We start from the raw sequence: 17,542 nt of genomic DNA, 5'->3' as shown, positions 1-17,542 counted from the left end.
TTTTTATTTTATCTTTTAAATTTTTTCCTACAAGTCCAGGTGTGCCAAGTAAAAACAAAAGAAGAATAGAACTTGATAAAAGCTTTAGAAATAGGTAGCTCGAAATTACAGGAATTGCACGGAAAGTCCTATTATTATGTAGACTAAAGTTTCCCAATATTGGTGTTATTATTTTTAAAATGGTGGTGTACGTCCTTATGTCATTTACTGGGGTAATTATGTGCTTACTATGGAGAGCAAGTCGATCAGGATTTTGGAAGCAATACTCTAGAATGTTACTCTTAAGTCTGGTTTGCAATTTTTTCTCCTTTATAGGAAATAAAATATAGCCTTTGTAGGAGTAACCATCACTTCCAATTATGATAATATGGAACTGCCATTCAAACCTATGCTAGTGAGTCATGGGACAAGTAAGAAATGTCAGGATGGGTGTTTTATTGCACTGGGAAAGCTAACACCATGACTTTAGCTTAGTTTTAGCAAGAATAAGTTGGTTCAGAAATTGTGGAGGGAGTACCTAATTACTGTGAATATAAGTTTTATTTTACTTGGTATCTGAATTATCTAATGAGATGTAACTCAGTAATTTCACTTATACATTTATACATAAGATTTATGCATTTGCTTCCATTCTCTTATAATTCCCTCTTTCAGAATATGTGAATCCCAAAGTAGTACAGCTTTCATTAAGTATGCTTATTGCTAAAATAAAGATTAAACAGACTTTTGTTCATCTTTAGGCTATCCCATAGGAAAAGTAAAATTACTTGAGATTTTATTTAGTCCATTCACAGATTCTCTTGATGATTCATACTGTCCTGACAATGAATTTTAGGTGAGTACATTTACCTTCCTGGGCAAACCGGGTAGGAGAAGGAAGAGAGTTGCCTGTCGTGTTGAAGTGCAGTCCTCATACTGCAACTATGCACCTACTCTATAACTACACACTACTTTTTGTTTCCAGGGCAGTTCAAGGAAATACAGTTATAATTTCTAAACACTCAGATATAAAAAGACTTCTTATATAGAAGACTTCTAACTGAAGTTTAAAGTCACAAAAAAGTTCACTCCCTTTTGCTCTCACCTGAAGAAGAATACACCTCACATGTCAGAATACTCTTTAAATCAAGAGACTTGATTTAATGATTTAAGATGTTGCTCAGACACCTTTCCTTCCAAGATGTGTTACTGTTAGACAACCCATTGCTCAGTTTAGCCTTACTCACCAAGGTCACATCAAGCCGGGTCTCTGTGATGTGTTCTTCCCTACTTTCCTCTGCTGTTGCTTTGATTGACTATGGATGCTTTCGTAACATTTTGATTCTGTATGATTCTTCCACAGCAAAATATTTCTGATTACCTGGAAATGGCCTTATTGAAACACCTAACAGGTGTATATTAACTATTCTTTATTAAGTTATATTTTCTTCTTAAGAGGTTAGACTGTTGTCTATTTTGCACTAGAAGTATTTAAAGTAAGTATTTAAAGAAGTATTAAACAGTTTGCATTACAAACAGTTTAATTACATTACAGTTCTTTAATGTCTACACACAGCTATATATTGAAAAAAAGAAGAAAGTGCAAGCTCCATGGTTTAGATACCACAATGAATTTGCAAAAAATAAGTATGTTAGAAACTTAAAGAAGATTTAGAGTATGAGGGATTTAAAAGACCCTTTGTCACTTACCCTTATTTATATGGCTTAAAGCAGTGCAAAGTCTCTGGAAATCAGAGCAGAGTGCTGTTCTAACATAATCTGTTTTCAGCATCTCAGCTATCTGAAGACATTTCAAAGATCTACACCAATATAGAATGATGGAAGATGCCTTTTGAAACATCTTTATGCTGGACTCTCACACAAGAAATCATACACAGACCAAAACAATTCTGTCCCCACATAAAGAACATTCTGACCCGACATTCTGGTTTTGTTTGCTTAATTTGGGATTTTGTTTGAGATTTTTGTGTTAATATTTATTTTTAGTTTTCCTATAAGCATTTTATCCAAACTAATGGAATCTGAAACATAGCCCTTGCATTCATTATGCTCTGTAATTTTTAACTTTTGTCTTTGGTACAGCACTTGCATTTCTAACCATAAACACAAATTTCCTTGCATAGAAGTGAGGGGAAGTGATTTGATTGACCTATATGGCAACATAAAGAGATCATAAATTTCACAGATATTTCTTAGGAGCACTAGGTCTAATTCTCCTCATTATTCATGGCTAAGATTAAGGGGAAAATGCTGCAGGTGTTTACCACACTTCAGAGAACCTGAGTGTGAAACTGAGAAGGAAACGGTTTATGTGCAATTGTGTGAGGAATTTAGGCAAAAAGAAGTATCTTCTGGTGTTTGAATAAAAAACGAAAGCAAAAAAAACCCAAAAACCATGCAGCTATAATTACCAGGACTGGTTCTTTCATCTCTGATGATGGATATGTGCTTGGAAAATTGAGAAAATGTTCTTCAGTAGTAAAGGCCATATTTTGTACATGTGACAGGGGTGTTTTTTCTTTTCCCAATGGAATTTTTGAATTCCTGTATTTTAATGTCTTATTGGAACAATGGGTAAGTATGCAAGCCTTCTTTCCATCACTGGAAGTAAAGTGACTGAAAACCACTTTACCTTCCAATATTGCAATCCTATGACTGCAGTGAATCAATGACACTCATTCCACAGATAATATCTAAGATCCTAGCATGTGGTTCTGTCCCTAAATTTGATTGCTTCCCTGGAAGTCCATTCTGTAGCAAAATAAGGAACACTATAATCTGAAGCATCTTTATAGGCACAGTTTTATTTTTTTTTTAAATAAATGATACCTGATACTACAAAGACCCCAAACAATAATTTGGATTAAGGGATGTCCTTCTTCATCAAGAAATAAGTTGATTTGCCACTTTCTCTTCTCCTTTATTGAATTGTTGACACCACATCATATGGCAGACCATTCTGGAGCTCCTACACCTCATGCTGATTACTCTGTAACGCAGAGAGATAGGATCTTGCCTGAGGATTGTGTGATACCAGCAGAAGAATATCTCCAAATATTTACACAAAGATGTAACTTTTTCTCGTGGCATGTTTTATAGCATATCATTTGCCTTAGGAATTACATTATTTAATTACATATGTGTTACTCTACGGCACACTGAGAAAAGCCTTAAATTTTCATCAAAATAGAGAAATGCCATACCTGTGAATTGCTTTATTTCTTATTCTCCATTTATAGACACTGAATAAGAAACAAATAATTCAGGAGAAAAATAAAATTGGCATAGATTGCCTTTTAATTCTCTAGTGGCATATTTCATTATTTCTTGTCCTGAGCCCAAAGGTAGTTACTTCTGCCCCTAGAGGGACTTGCCAGAGTGTTTACCTTACTTCCCACATTTTATACACTCATTTGCAGCTGACCAGCTTCTAGGATCCAAATGGGAAAAATGGGAACAACTTTGAGGTATAGGATGAGGTTGTTTTAAAGGGGTTTTTTTCTAGCTCACTGATCCTCATGTGTAAACTGACATAACGCATAATGTATCTTTTTTTTTTCCTTTTTTTTTTCTAATCCCCCAAGACTGAAGGGATAAGAAGGCATGGACAAAAGGAAAAGCAGCTACATATTTTTTCCTAAAACTGAAAATTCCCAAACCTCCCAGTCTCCAGTCTAATCAAAATCTATTGTCCTTGCAGATTGGATTTATTGAATTGATCTTTATACTTTATGGCTGGTAACATTTTGTCAAAGAACACACAATGCATATTTTCATTCAAAGTTGTTTTAGTATTTTGCTGATAGCTGCCAAAAAGAGTAACATGTGCATGAGCAGTCATTAACCCATAGGATGTTGTCAATTACTTATACATTGACAACATCCATTTTTAACTAAGCATTTCATGTTCTGTATTTTCACACTTCATGTCAAAAGGTGGCAGAGCTAAGCACTGCAAAGATTTGGCAGGGAAGGCTAATTTTCCATTGTTTCATCATGCATGAATTCCTTAGAATAATTTTAAATGCTGTTAGGTGACAGAATATTATTTGTAAAACAGTTTCTTTCTAAATGGTTTTAGAGCTGACAGAAAGCACCAGCTTAACACTTCAGTGGCCTATAGAAGAACAGGTACAACTCAGAAGCCACAATGAAAATCCCTACCACATCCCAACCCCCTCTTCCGGACAATATAGAGTCAGTAATTTCTTTTCTGAGAAGAATTTTAAAGTTCAGACAAATCCTGACCAAAGCCTGAGTGGGAAAACCCCAAAAATGTGCAAAATTGAGCTATTAATGATCCTTTGGTTTTCTGTATATCTGCCTGCATACAACTCTTCATGAAGACATTTAACACAGATCAGTAAGGAATTATCAACTCATGTGACATTTCATTGCTGTCATCTCACATTGCATGTAAACTACTTGCATAAAGACATGCAGTTTTCCTGCCCACTACAAGAAAGGATATGCTTGCATACAAGGTTCAGAAAATCTGAAGTGAAAATCACCTTTGACACCTATATAATTTGTGAGTGCAGGCACAGGTTTATAAAAGGAAGAGAGTACTATTTTTGGATTTTTCTCTTTTTTTTTTTTTTTCCTTTTGACCTTTTTGTATTGTGTCTACTTGGGCTTAACAGACAGTATTAATCCAATACCCATGTGTGGCTGTGTTGTGTTGTTATACGTATAGATGTTTGTAGCTGCTTTGTCTCCCAGGTAATTGGATTGACTTAAACTGGATCACCTCTTGGACAATTACTCAAAGACCTGAGGAAGAACAGAAAAATCTAGTATTCATCCAGCACTGAAAACTACAAATCATTACCAAAACAACCCCAAAAGGCAGATGCTATTTATAGCATAGTATGCTATATTACAGACATATATCTCTACATTTCTCTCTCTCTCTCTCTCTCTCTCTCTAATTTTGTATATTTTTGGTACATGTATATGTACATAGACGTTAATAAGTATAAATAACATGGTTGTCTGGAAATGCAACAGTCATAAGATATAGTTGAATCATAGGGCAGTTGTTCAGAACATTTGACACTTACACACAGTAAAGCAGTCTGTTACAGAAACTTGCATATATACATAGATTCAAGAAACTACTTACAGCCAGCTTTGGATACAGTGTTCTTCACGGCACTTTTTGCTTCTGCATTAGTGTTGCTTAATGGCAGTTGTGTCACTGCTGCATGCTGTGCCTGTTTATTATGACTGATGCCACTAATTATACTAATACTATAAACAACATAAACAGAAATATTTGTTCCATCAGCTGTCACTTTTGATAACCATAGCCATAATTGAAAGTCAAGGAAAGAAAAAGGGAAATACTTCACTGATTCCAGAGGTGTGCCTGGTATTCAGAAATAATTATACTACTTGATGAACCATACTACTGTCTGCTCTTGTCTTCGTGTTTGATTACAAATCTGATACTAGCACTTAATGGGTAAGTGAGCTGTCACAAAGCTTTCCTTCATGCTACGTTTTAGGAAACATTACAACAATTCATGTGATGAAATGCAGCTTTCTACCATATGCTGACATATCACAGTGCAAGATGGTGAAGTGTCTTAAGCAACGTATTGCAATGTGATCTGCCACCCATGAAATGGAATGCTTCAGAAAAACACGCCAGTTCTTGAATAAACTCTGACTCCAGTACCTACTGCAGCCAGTAGACTGTATAAAATGCCTTAAAGTTATCCACAGATTGCCCAGCTCTTCTGGTATAGCATAAAACTAACAGTCTAATTTTCAATCCACATTGGAAAGAATGCAGTTAACCTTACAACACTGAAGAACTACACTAGCAAGATTTTATTTTAGCCACTAGAGCAAATGCTGACTTTTAACTTTTATAAGGTTATTTATTAAGACATGCAGTTACCTCCCAGTACACACAATTTCTCTATGACTCACAATAGATAGCAAAGGTCCCAGCATTCGTTAAGCTCTGCTACAAATCAAGTCTACTAAAATAGTCATAATGTATTCTATTCATAAGCATAAAAAATATATATGCAATATTATGTCAGCCTTTCAGCATAACGGCTATGAGATTTGCACCATAGTTCACTACAGTGATCCTGAGTCAGCACTTCCAGGAAGTGGAAATCAAGGGTAACCTAGCTGATAAGCTGTAAGGAAACAGTAATTCTGTTCTTTACTTGCAATAATAGCTTAACTGGAGAAACTCAGTCTGGCTGTACTTGGCTAGCATGTACATCTTCTTGCTGGGCTGATAGAGAAACCAGCATGTTTTTTGAGGTTATAAAGTGTCATGTTCCTGGGGGAAGTGGGGGAAATAAGGAGAATTTCAGCCATGTTAAAGTTTTCTTGACTATTCACCCATCCTAGACACCATGTAATGTGTTAATTTAGGTTAGATTAGTTTAGTTTGATGAAGACTGTTGTATTTGTTTCCCTGAAAGGACAATCTTAAGTCACAGAAGGAAAATCTCAAAACACTACAATACTGCTGCAAAAGCAGGAAATGTCTGTCTTCTAAGCAAACTACAAGGAGGGCTCATGTGGTAAAGCAGATGGCCACGGGTAGTATGGGGCTAATTTTTGGTATTCACTTGAAAAATCTTTAAGTGAAATTTGGTTAAATATTTATTATGCTAGGGTATTGACACATTGCTTAATCCTCAAAAAACAGTCATCCCAGCTCTTTAAAACATAAACCACAGCCAAACTGGTCAAAACTGATGCTCGTCATCAGAGAATTCCAGTAAACTGTCACTGAGATATAGAAGATGTCGTCCTCGTCATAGTTCAAGGACACAGGGAATCCAAATTGTCACTGACAGAAGCGTAGAAATCCTGTCAGGATGATATTGATGCTCATCGTCCATCTGTGACCACCATCAGATTTTGTCACTCAGCTGGGCAACAGTGGCACTACCAGAAACTGCCACACAAATACCATGCTATCAGCTGTAACAAAGTTCTGTGTGAAATGGTAATCCAAGAACAATTATGTCAGGACTGTCTGACCCCTGACTGCCCATGATGCTATGGAGGAAATAGGCTGATTACTTCTTGTGTTTCACCACTCTGATATATTCTAACATAAGACATTAGTGAGTAACTCTATGTGTTCCAAAACCTCCCCAATCTTTTCTTCTGTCATTATTGAAAATGAACTGCTGATTTGCTAAGAGCTTTTTTTCTGTTAAAACTTATAAAATCTAAAATGTAACAAAATTTAAAAAAAAATTACAACAAAGTATTATATCTTGAAAGAAATAACAGACAAGCATTTCGCTTAATGGTTGGTTCCTTCTTGTCTTCTTCTAAAATCCCAGAAGAAAACAATTTCCCTGTCCCTACCCTCGAATACCATCTGGAATTTTTTTGTTTCTTTCATTATTTTCTCATACTGTCATATGAAGAGTTAAATAAAGTAATTTTTTTCCAGTCACAAGAATCTCAAAGGTGATTTATGCTTTTTTACAAGCAACTGCTGAACATAAGATTCTTATGATTTTTTGTGTACACTACAATTACAGTGTATATGAAAGGAAGGTGTCAAAAAGATGGAGACACACTCTGCTCATTGGTGTCAAGGAACAGGTCAAGAACCAATGGCCAGAAACTGATACACAGGAAGTTTCACCTTAATATGAGGAAGAACTTCTGTAATGTGGGAGTGACCAAGCACTGGCACATACTTCCCAGAGCAGCTGTGGAATGTCCCTCACGGGAGATATTAAAAAACCATCTGGATGAAATCCTGTGCAGTGTGCTCTGAGATGACCCTGCTTGAGCAGGGAAGTTGGATAAGCTGACCAGCTCAGGTCCCTTCCAACCAGACCCATTCTGTGTTTTTTGTAATTATTGTTAAAAGATTTTTGCATTTGTTTTCTGCTCTTGACATATTGTTTTCACTACATAATAGATCACTTTCAACAAGTGCTTGTCAAAAAGATTGGAAAGATACAAAATATTTTTCTAATTGACTTTTCCCTGAAAGAAACCTTAAAATCATTTCTGTAGAGGTAGCTGCAAACATACATGAATTGGCGCTGCTTCAAGCCACAGCAGCTGAAGCAGTGCAAATCAGGAAGCCTTACACCAAATTAACACCGAATTAACACTTCCTTCATGCACTATTCTACCCCTCCCAGAGAGAGACAATAGACAAATTATTTCTCACTGTCCCCCCTGGAGTTTCCACCATTGAAAGGACTTGATACAGCTGCAAAGCTTACTTCACTGACTTGGGGTCATTCTCAAACTTAGCACCAGTAGCCTGAGAAAATATATTTGAGTTTGTTTTTCTTGATTGCATATTCTTCTCTACCTTGTTCTCTTCTTCCAAACAAGAAAAGACAAATGAACACAGTTATGATCCACCTCTCTATGAGGAAGTACTCTTTGACAAGAGAATCCTACTCTAAATAAATTACAATCTACTACACTCCTGGCAAAAATGATGTGAATTATCATTAAACAAAGACTTTCACTGACTTTCTCAGGAATTATATCTGAATGGCCTGAGGCATTGCAGACATCTTATCCTTGTCAATTCTGGTGAGAAGCAGAACTGTGAGAAAGAGATGAGTTGACATTGAAATTCAGAGAGGGCAGGGATGGAGAGTGAATGTCTGCATGGTACTTAGTTTGTCAGATGGGGTTAAAGTATGGCACATAATTGCTCAGTAGCTGCTTCAGGTTCTGGAAGACAGCAGAACACAGTACCAGACACTTTGTCAGAGCTATTAAATAATAGAAAAAGGAGTCTGCTCTGACTATATGGCTACTCTAGCTAGTGAGAAACATGAGAAGTTGCCATATGCTCCTGATATCACAGACATGCTCCTGATATCACAGTAGACAGCTAATCTTAGCCATCTAGTTATGCTAACAAGATAATGGTGTGATTACAAGAAAGTGGACAAGAACTTCATGGTTTGCAAGCTAAGCAGAAATTACCAAGGCAACCCTAAATTAAAAAAAAATGGTGTCAAAGCAGTCGAAGAAGAATAAAAAAGGTGGTGTGTTTATTTAGGAAATGATGAGAGTCGATATGTTGGTAATATATGAATGTTTCTTTCTTGGGAAAAAAAAAAGGGTATATAAGGGGTGCCAGTAGGAGATCAGCTCTACTGTTGATTGCTGTAGCTTATAGTGGAGACTATAACCATCCCTTGGCTTTTTCTGAACATACTGATGTCAGACTTCCACAGTCAGGAAAGCTGGGCATGTTTCTCCCCAGTGTTATTGAGGGCATACCGTGAGCACTCTTCCAAACCTCAACAGGGGAACCCACCCAGAGGGTGCCTTGTAATAACATCATCTCTTCCTAACAGAGAATGTCATGTCAGATTTGAAGTCCCAGAACATGAAAGAAAAAGCTGTGAAAGTAAAAAATAAAATATTATCAGAACTTTGGTGAGGAAAGGTGACCAGTAACATGCTGAAGAAAATGTTTAGCAGATAAATAACTGAAAAAAGCAGTTTCAAACCTTGTAGAAAACAAGTAAAAGGAAAACTTAAAAATATAGAGAATCAAATTGAGCTGCAGAAGATATATCTTTATATAATTTCCTCTTAATAACAGAGATAACTGTACCAGCTAGTTCGTGATGCTTCCTTAACCAAGCTTATACTTGCAATAAACTTGTACTGTAATGTTTGGTTTCATCTTATTCCATGCAATACATAGTATATAATAGGATGTAGAAGGTTTTATTGTTTCGCAAGATCCCAACTCATTCTTACAAGGAAACTTGCAAGTATATTTACTGAAATACCAACAGCAAAATTCAAATAGTAAGAAAAATAGCCCAACAGTACAATAGCCGTGTCTTTTAGAGATTAAACAGTACAATTTAAGGTGCTTAAGAAAATGGCCCTCAGTCTCTTTCTGGTTCCAGTTTTAAAAGGGAATTATTTATCTATTTTTTTCAAACAACCGTTGGAATTACTGAAGAATTTCCCTTTCCCTTTCCATTCCCTGCTTTTGGATTTCCTCCTTTCTCCCCTTTTCCTCCTCAGTTTTTTCTCTTCATTTTTTTTCTTCTTCTGCTTCCCTTTCCTTGTCCTGATCTCCTCCTTTTGATAGTATAGTGGTGTCTCCTTACTGGTTGTGGCAAGACAGCAAAACAGCCACAGTTTTGCTGGGACAGATTAATTTACTTCATTTTTCCGCTGATCTCATGGTGTTTGTTTTGTTTTTGTGACCAAAACTGTGTTGATAACACATGCATGTTCTCAGCTGTTGCTGAACAGTGCTTTCACAACATGTTTCGCACTCTGTTTGGCTAGCAAGTAGGCTGGGGGTGGGCAGGAGGCTGGGAAGGGATGCAGCTGGGACAACTAACCTGAATTCACAAAAAGAATATTCTCTATCACATGAGATTTGCTTCAGAAGTAAAATTGATAATATTGGGAAGGGGACAGGGGTCCAAGGCAAGTACTCCTGGAGCAGCTGACTATTGCCAATCACTCAAGTTACTAAGAAATTATTCCTTTTATCTCACTTTTCTTTTACTTTTTCTTTCTTGTTCTGTTGTTTGCTTTTTTTTTTTTCCTCCACTTGTTAAATTTTCCTTTTCCTAACCCAAAAGTTTATTAAATTTTTGCCCTTCTGACTCTCTCCCCCATCCACATGGGGGGAAGTGACTGTGCTACTAGAAGGGGGCTTACTACCTGCGGCTAAACCACCACAGAGACTTGGTTTTGTTTGGTTATTGAAGGGATTCATGAGTTTACAGCTTTCAAAGAAATTTACTGGTTGCCCACAAAGGTTGTGGAGCCTCATTCTTTGAAGATACTCAAAATCTGACTTAACACGACCCTGAGTAATGTGGTCTAGGGGATCCTGCTTGAGCAGGGATGTTAGACCAGAAGACCTTCAATGATCTCTTCCAACCTCACCATTCCATGATTCTATGAAAAGCATATTAGTTCTTGTTGTTTCATTATTTAATTGCTCATCTTTTTCTCTATTTCTGCCCTGTAGAGTAGATACAGATATAATACATTTAGATCATCATTAGGTCTAATACTTTATAAGCATAATATAAAATTGGTTTAAAACATTATTTTCTTCCCCATGAAAATGTAGTCTTGAAAATATTTAACTGAATCTTGCCTCTGTATTACTTTAAACTAGTATGCTAGTCTTTCACTGCAGATTGGAATTCCTTACATGACATACCCTAATTAATTGGTGATTGAGTCCCTCTTATTTATATATTTATCTCCACTGACAGTAGCTTTGTCCTTGTGATAAAAGTTGGGACTACAATAAAGAATGAGCAATTAGCTGAGATGATAAAGACAACAGGGTTATTTGAAGCACCCTTAACTATCTGTCTAAAACAGATAAGATTCACCATGCTAGATCAGAATCAACGTGATTGCCAAAGATCATTAACTCCAATCTTACTCAGCCTGACAACTCTGTACAGTACTTAAACCTATTGCAGGCACTATTAATTCTTTGTTTGCTTGTTGTTGGCTTGACATTCCCTCTCTTTTTCCCACCTCTACCCATTTTCTTTCATTTTTAATTTAGAACAAAGTTTCATTTAGGCAAGAATTTTTTTTCTCAGTAATGGTGCCCTGTATTCTTCCAGGCAGCTTTCTTCTGGACAAATTCTACCATTTTGATTACTTGAAATTCCTTCCCTGTTATTTCAGAAGAACAAGGCTATCAGCAGACATCCTCTTCTGTTACAGTTATGCCCGAGTTAATGCCCACAGCTTCTCACAACCAGTGCCTCACACCTGACAGCTATGAAGCTTCATTTACAGAAATCGTTTTAGTCAAAAATCAGACCACTGCACCTATGTGGAAAGCAAGTTTTAGCCACATTGTCTCTCTTAAACTGAAAACAGTTAGAAAAAAATCTGTGGGAGAGTACAGGTTGGAGGAAGAAGCAACATCCTGTTGGCTGGAAAAAAGCAGATCTGCATTCATCTGCTGCAGCTACAATGGCTGCTGTAGATGAAACTAGAACTGCTTTCATTCCCATGTAGCAGGGCAGCTGGGTATTATCTTAGGTTGTAATATATAATTGTAATTGTCGTCCTGTAAGCAGGGTAGCTCTATAGTTTGAGATGTGAGAAGGGAGATGGACCACAGCATTGCCTTTTTCATTGAAGCCAAAGCATTGTGTCACAAGATAAAAGGCAATTGATTACATGATACCTATGTTTAGTTAGGGATATCAGTTCTGCCACAGTGTGATCTGTACTCAGCAAATTTCAAATTTGGCCCTTTAAGAGTTTTATAATTTAAAACATGTCTAAGAATTTATCTCAAAAATACACATAGAAATATTGATCAATATTTCATTGATCAAAAACTATAAATATTGATTGATCAATATCTCATTGATCAACATAAAACTTAGTACTAAATTAGGCCCTTAAAGCGTGAAAGAAAACTATTCATTGATGGAAAAATGCTAAGATAGTTTCTTGGTATGTAATATTCAGAAGGTAGGTTTTTTTGCTTTGTTGGTTTGCTTTACTACATGCAGATTTTTGATATTGATTTCATATAGAACAATAGGTTCTTTTTAATCTAGTTGGAGAAAATTATTTGCATTTGGTGATTGAGAAAATTCAGAAATTACAGAAAAATTAGACATCTTGAAATTTACTATTATTTTTGCTTTGCTGAGATCAGGTGGTGAAAATATATTTGACAGCTTTCAAAATAGAATAGAGGGGACATTCAACAAGTCCTTTGTGATGTTAAACATATGTGACACAGACGGAGAACAATCAGTTTTGAGAACTTAAACTGTCCCCAAATAATTGGTGAGGGGTGGTGGCATTTACATGGGGTTTTTTTTTGTATATTTGTTTTTTTTACTAAAAAATTGATTAAAAAATGAGGAAAACATATACCCACATCAAAATTAGGGGAGTTTAAGCACTTTTTTGTGTTTAAAGTTATTTTCTTCAGTTAAGATCAGCTGAATTATATTGTCTTAGGTTACTTTGGTTTGTCTTGCCTTTTTCTCACTCCCCCAGTCCCTATGTAATGTAAACATTATAATAAATCAAAACCTTACAGTGACTTTGCATTTTCACTAGAAGATACGGAACAGCTTAACATTTGATTTTTAACTCAAAACAGAACTGCCTCTTCATGGAACAATACATGATGCTGTTTTCTGTTTGAGCAACTGAGAACTCAAAATGCAAACACATACACACACACAAATACACACACACAAATACCCACACACTTTTATCCTCCTGGTTGCTGGTAGCCTAGTAGACTAAACATTTCTAATGAAATGTGTGAAGGTTTGAAATCTATATGAACATTTAGACATTCACCCTTATTTAATACTATCTTTTTGTACTTAGACGAAAATATTTGAATTTCAGGTGTTTATTTCATAAATTGGGAGGAAAAAGGAAGTCTTTTCTAGACAAGTGACATGAGTAGCATAAATCTACAGAGTGACTATTTGTGTTGGGCTAGTACAGAAAAAGAAAAATATAAATTTACAAGGATTCTTTTATCCTTTAAGCATAGAATTAATTTTCTCTTGGTTTATAAAAGCATTAAATTCCAGGCCCTCCTTGCAAGTAATGAATATTTTACCCAGAGCTCTCCCTTAGAGGGAGAGAAACAGCTTTTCAACCAGCTGGTGCAGGGTTATATTTGGCATATGGAGCCTGGATTCAGTTATTGACTTAGAAGCCCATAAATACCCCCTTAACAACAGTGCTGTGTGTAATACACATCGTTGGGGAACTCCTTAACGCAGATTTCTAAGGTATCAGCCTGCTTGTCTATGAACACAATATACAACAAAGCAGAAGATTTGAATTTAGATCAGGTTGATAAAATACTAGGGCTGGTGGAAGCTGGGGAGTCTTCAGTAACAAAATAAACTCTGGGAATTTGTTTAATGAAAAAGAAAGCAAAAACCTTTTCACTAGTCCTTAGAACTGTTTTCAATGTGGTTTGCCCAGTAAGCTAGTAATAGCTGCTGAATTAATAGTATTAAGGAATGACAGACGCTTTATGCTGGTCATATATACAGTACAAGCAGCAACAACAAAAGTTTTTGAAGACTCTTTTCTTTACAGCTTCAAGTTTTAATATAATTTGGTTTCAACTAAATGTTTTAATTTTTTTTCTTAATGAGGTAATTAAAAATATTGTTTAGAGTTACTAATTTCATTCTCCTTGTTAAAATTTCTTTAAAAAATACTTTAAAATACATTTTGTAAATTCATCTTCCATTTGCCTGAAAAAAAATAAAAGGTCTGTATATGCTGAATAGTTCAATGCATGTGTTGCAAAGGCATGTAACAGCTGGGATCTATCACTGCCAAGCAATAATTAAACAAAGTTGGCAACAGAACTCTGGGAAAAATTTTGTATGCTAAACAGAACCATATATCTTCTGTAGGAAAGTTCTTGTGGGTGTGTAAAAAATGCATTCAGATAACTTTCTCTTTTTTGTTTATAATTTTTTAAATTATTTGATCCAATTGGTTACCAGGAATAAAGACATTTTCAATCAAATTAAAGTGGAGCGGTGTGGTGGTTTAGTGCTGGCCAAATGCCAGTGCACCTACTAGAATATACTTACTCATTTCTTCCTGTGAGATATTAGGAGGAAGGCAAAGCAGGCTCAAAACTTTAAAAGAATAGAAAGAAAATTGTTTACAGTAATTACAAAAAAGAAAGAAAAATAAGAATCAGAATAAGATTTTTTAGAGCACTTCTCCTCCCTCCACAATCTTTTCCTTCCCACTCAAAAGTTACAGAAACAATTCAGTTAGTTTAGCACTTCTAGAATTGTCTTCCTGCAGTTCACTTAGGGAAAGGAGTCCTAGTACATTCATGGAGACTTCTCTACAAGAAAATAGTTATTGTGTGGCTTTTAATTTCTGCGAATAGCGGACGCCTGAAAAAATCTGTAATCATGAAGTCCCTCCTATTTTTCACACCTTTCCTCACAGCTGTGTTTATGGGCCATGTCAGCTTATGGGGTACTATTTTAAAGATGTGCAAGAGCAAAGGTTCTCTTTATTTATCTCTGAAACCAACTTAGGAACAGAAGTCTTCTTCTCTCCCTGGGGGCACAGGGTCTTTATCACTCTTCTCTCCTTCTCTGTTCAAACTTCTTATGGGATTACAGTTACTTCATTTGCTTACTTTAGCATGGAGGCCTTTGCTAGATATATATACAATTTCAACAAGTCATTTCCCCATACTTTCAATGGGTTACAGGGAAAAAGAGAGTCGGATGTATCAATTGCATCCTTCTCCATAGCTTTGCAAGAGGATTTCAGCCCCAAGATCAAGGCATCTCCTCATTCCTCTCATCTGGGACTTGACTCTTTCTTCACTGACCTTGGCATCTTTATGTTGTTTCTCTAAATGTTTTCACTTTATCCTTTTCTCTCAGCCGAGGGATGATTGAAGCACTGGAAGAGTTAATATCTCGTCCAGGGGCTGCAGATGGTCACAGGACCGCAGCCGGGCTGGGTAGCCTGTGGCCTGGGCTGTTTTATGATGGAAGTTCCTGCAGTGTCTGTGCTGGGGTGGCGGCAGGATCAGCCGCGCTGCAGGGAGGGCAAGGATCCCAGCAGCCAGGCTCGGAAACAGCAACCAGCATGGCCAGGGCCGATGGCTTTTCTTCCCTCCCGTCCCGTGGTTGTGGGTGAATCTCAGCGGTGGCAGAATCCTGTCTGAGCCGGTCCGCCCTGGGCTGCTTTCTGCACGGGCTGCAGAGCCGCCTCTGTTTTTTTTTTGCCGGCTTCGCTGGGGGAGCAGGGGGAGTGGCATGGATCCCAGCAGCCAGGCTTGGACTTCGTGGCCGGTGGCCTCCCCTGCCCCTGCCCCTGCCCCGCAGCTGGTGCGGCCTGGCCAGCCCCGGCTCCGCGGCCTCCCCTTGCCCTGCCCGGCGGCCATGGAGCCGGGCCCCACGCGGCCCAGCCCGGCCGACACAGGGGCTGGGCCAGCCTTGTAAACTCTTTGCCAACCGGAAAAGAAAAAGAGATTTCCCGGGATTTTTTTTTTTTTTTTTTTTTTTTTTTTTTTTTTTTTTTTCCACAGGGTTGTATCAGCTTTTTCAGTGGTTTAACAGATTGTCTATTCTCAAAGCTTAATTACTGATTATTTTTTTTTTGTCAGACACGGAGTAGCTGCTAGCAGCTTCTCTTTGCATGGCTTCTGTGATGCAAGACCAGGACAGGAGGTAAAGTCTGAAAGCAATTAAAATCAGAAAAGTTAGTAAAATAACCAAATTCCCCAAAATTTACCGTATGCAGAGAATTAGAAAAAAACAGGACTTCTTAAGACTATTCATAATAAATAAATTCTGCTTAATTTCTAGGCTGACTAAAGGGTTGTGTAAATTTTATAATAGGCTTGTTTAAAGGAAATATTGCAGACTTATTTTGTATTTTGAAATATTGTAGACTAAGTGTACACAGATAATTTAGTATTTTAACCTAAATTCTGACTCTAAGTGTGATGTACCTTGAGTCAGGCAAAACAAACTGTCACGGTAATCATGGTAATTATTTAAGAAAGATTATTTTTATGCTCTAAGCATTTATTTTTCATGGCCTTTGATAGAACCCTTCACAGCATGAAAATCAGTTATTCATGATTTATTGTCAGGGATTCATTAAACACACAATTATCTCCACATTTAGAAACCCTGAAAGGAACACAGAAGTTACTTACATGCAACAAATATTTACAAGAAAATGAAAAACATTTCGTTGTCATGTGGGAGAAGGAAATGAAACTTTCTGAAGACCTTGCTGTGAATTTGGTCATATCTGGTAACTATATATCTCTAGTAACTATGAATCTTATTGATGTTACTTGGGACCACAGGACTAGGCTCACTACACCAGTTCACCAGGCTCTGTCAAGGGTGCTGCACTTCAATGGTATGAACCAAGATACTTGAGAAGAACTCAGAATTTATGATACCAAGATTTTATTACTCAATTAATTGCTATTGCTAATGGATAAAGCTGTTCTGGAGTTATGCTCACTCTTTTGGGAAAGAACTTAAGGATAGTTGTGATGATATCCTATGTTCTATCATGCAAATTTTAGCCCTTTAGGTTAGCCAACCTGTCTAGAATATTTATTAGGTATGAGACAAAAGTACTCTTCCTTTAGTCAGAGACATTTCACAGCACCTATATCTGTGAGTAAGCTGAAAGCTCTCCATGCTCTGATTCTCAAATTATCTATCCATATGCATAGTGGTAATCATTTTATATCGGTATGTCTTTTTTATTTAATTACAGCTGAGCAACTGGAACCCCTGGAATATTTACAGCAGTGGTTTCATACTGTGAGTCTCTTATTTCCTTTCATTCTTTCCTTCACTGCTGATCACTTAGTCCTTCACCCAGTATGAGCTGCATCCACTCTTACTAACTCTTGACAATTGTCATAAAACATACTTGCCATAATTAGGTCCAAGTTGCATGGAGGATTATTTTTTCAGCAATCTTCTCTTATTGCCACAATATAATAGGGAAAAGTGGATAATAA

At 36.8% G+C, this 17,542-nt stretch overlaps 1 long non-coding RNA gene across 1 annotated transcript; it reads right to left on the bottom strand.

Moving 5' to 3' along the window:
- Nucleotides 1-2,788: 2,788 nt before the first annotated feature.
- LOC134432316 (uncharacterized) lies at nt 2,789-15,804 on the bottom strand. The gene is made up of 3 exons (XR_010031291.1): nt 15,371-15,804; nt 14,604-14,651; nt 2,789-2,989 (listed from the first exon to the last, which is right to left on the bottom strand). It is a non-coding gene; the product is annotated as an uncharacterized LOC134432316 (long non-coding RNA).
- Nucleotides 15,805-17,542: the final 1,738 nt, after the last annotated feature.

Source organism: Melospiza melodia, chromosome Z, assembly GCF_035770615.1.
Source record: "Melospiza melodia melodia isolate bMelMel2 chromosome Z, bMelMel2.pri, whole genome shotgun sequence".
In the NCBI taxonomy this organism is placed as follows: Eukaryota; Metazoa; Chordata; class Aves; order Passeriformes; family Passerellidae; genus Melospiza; species Melospiza melodia.
The sequence above is the reverse complement of the archived record's forward strand: the minus strand, read 5'-3'. Positions and strand labels throughout refer to the sequence as shown.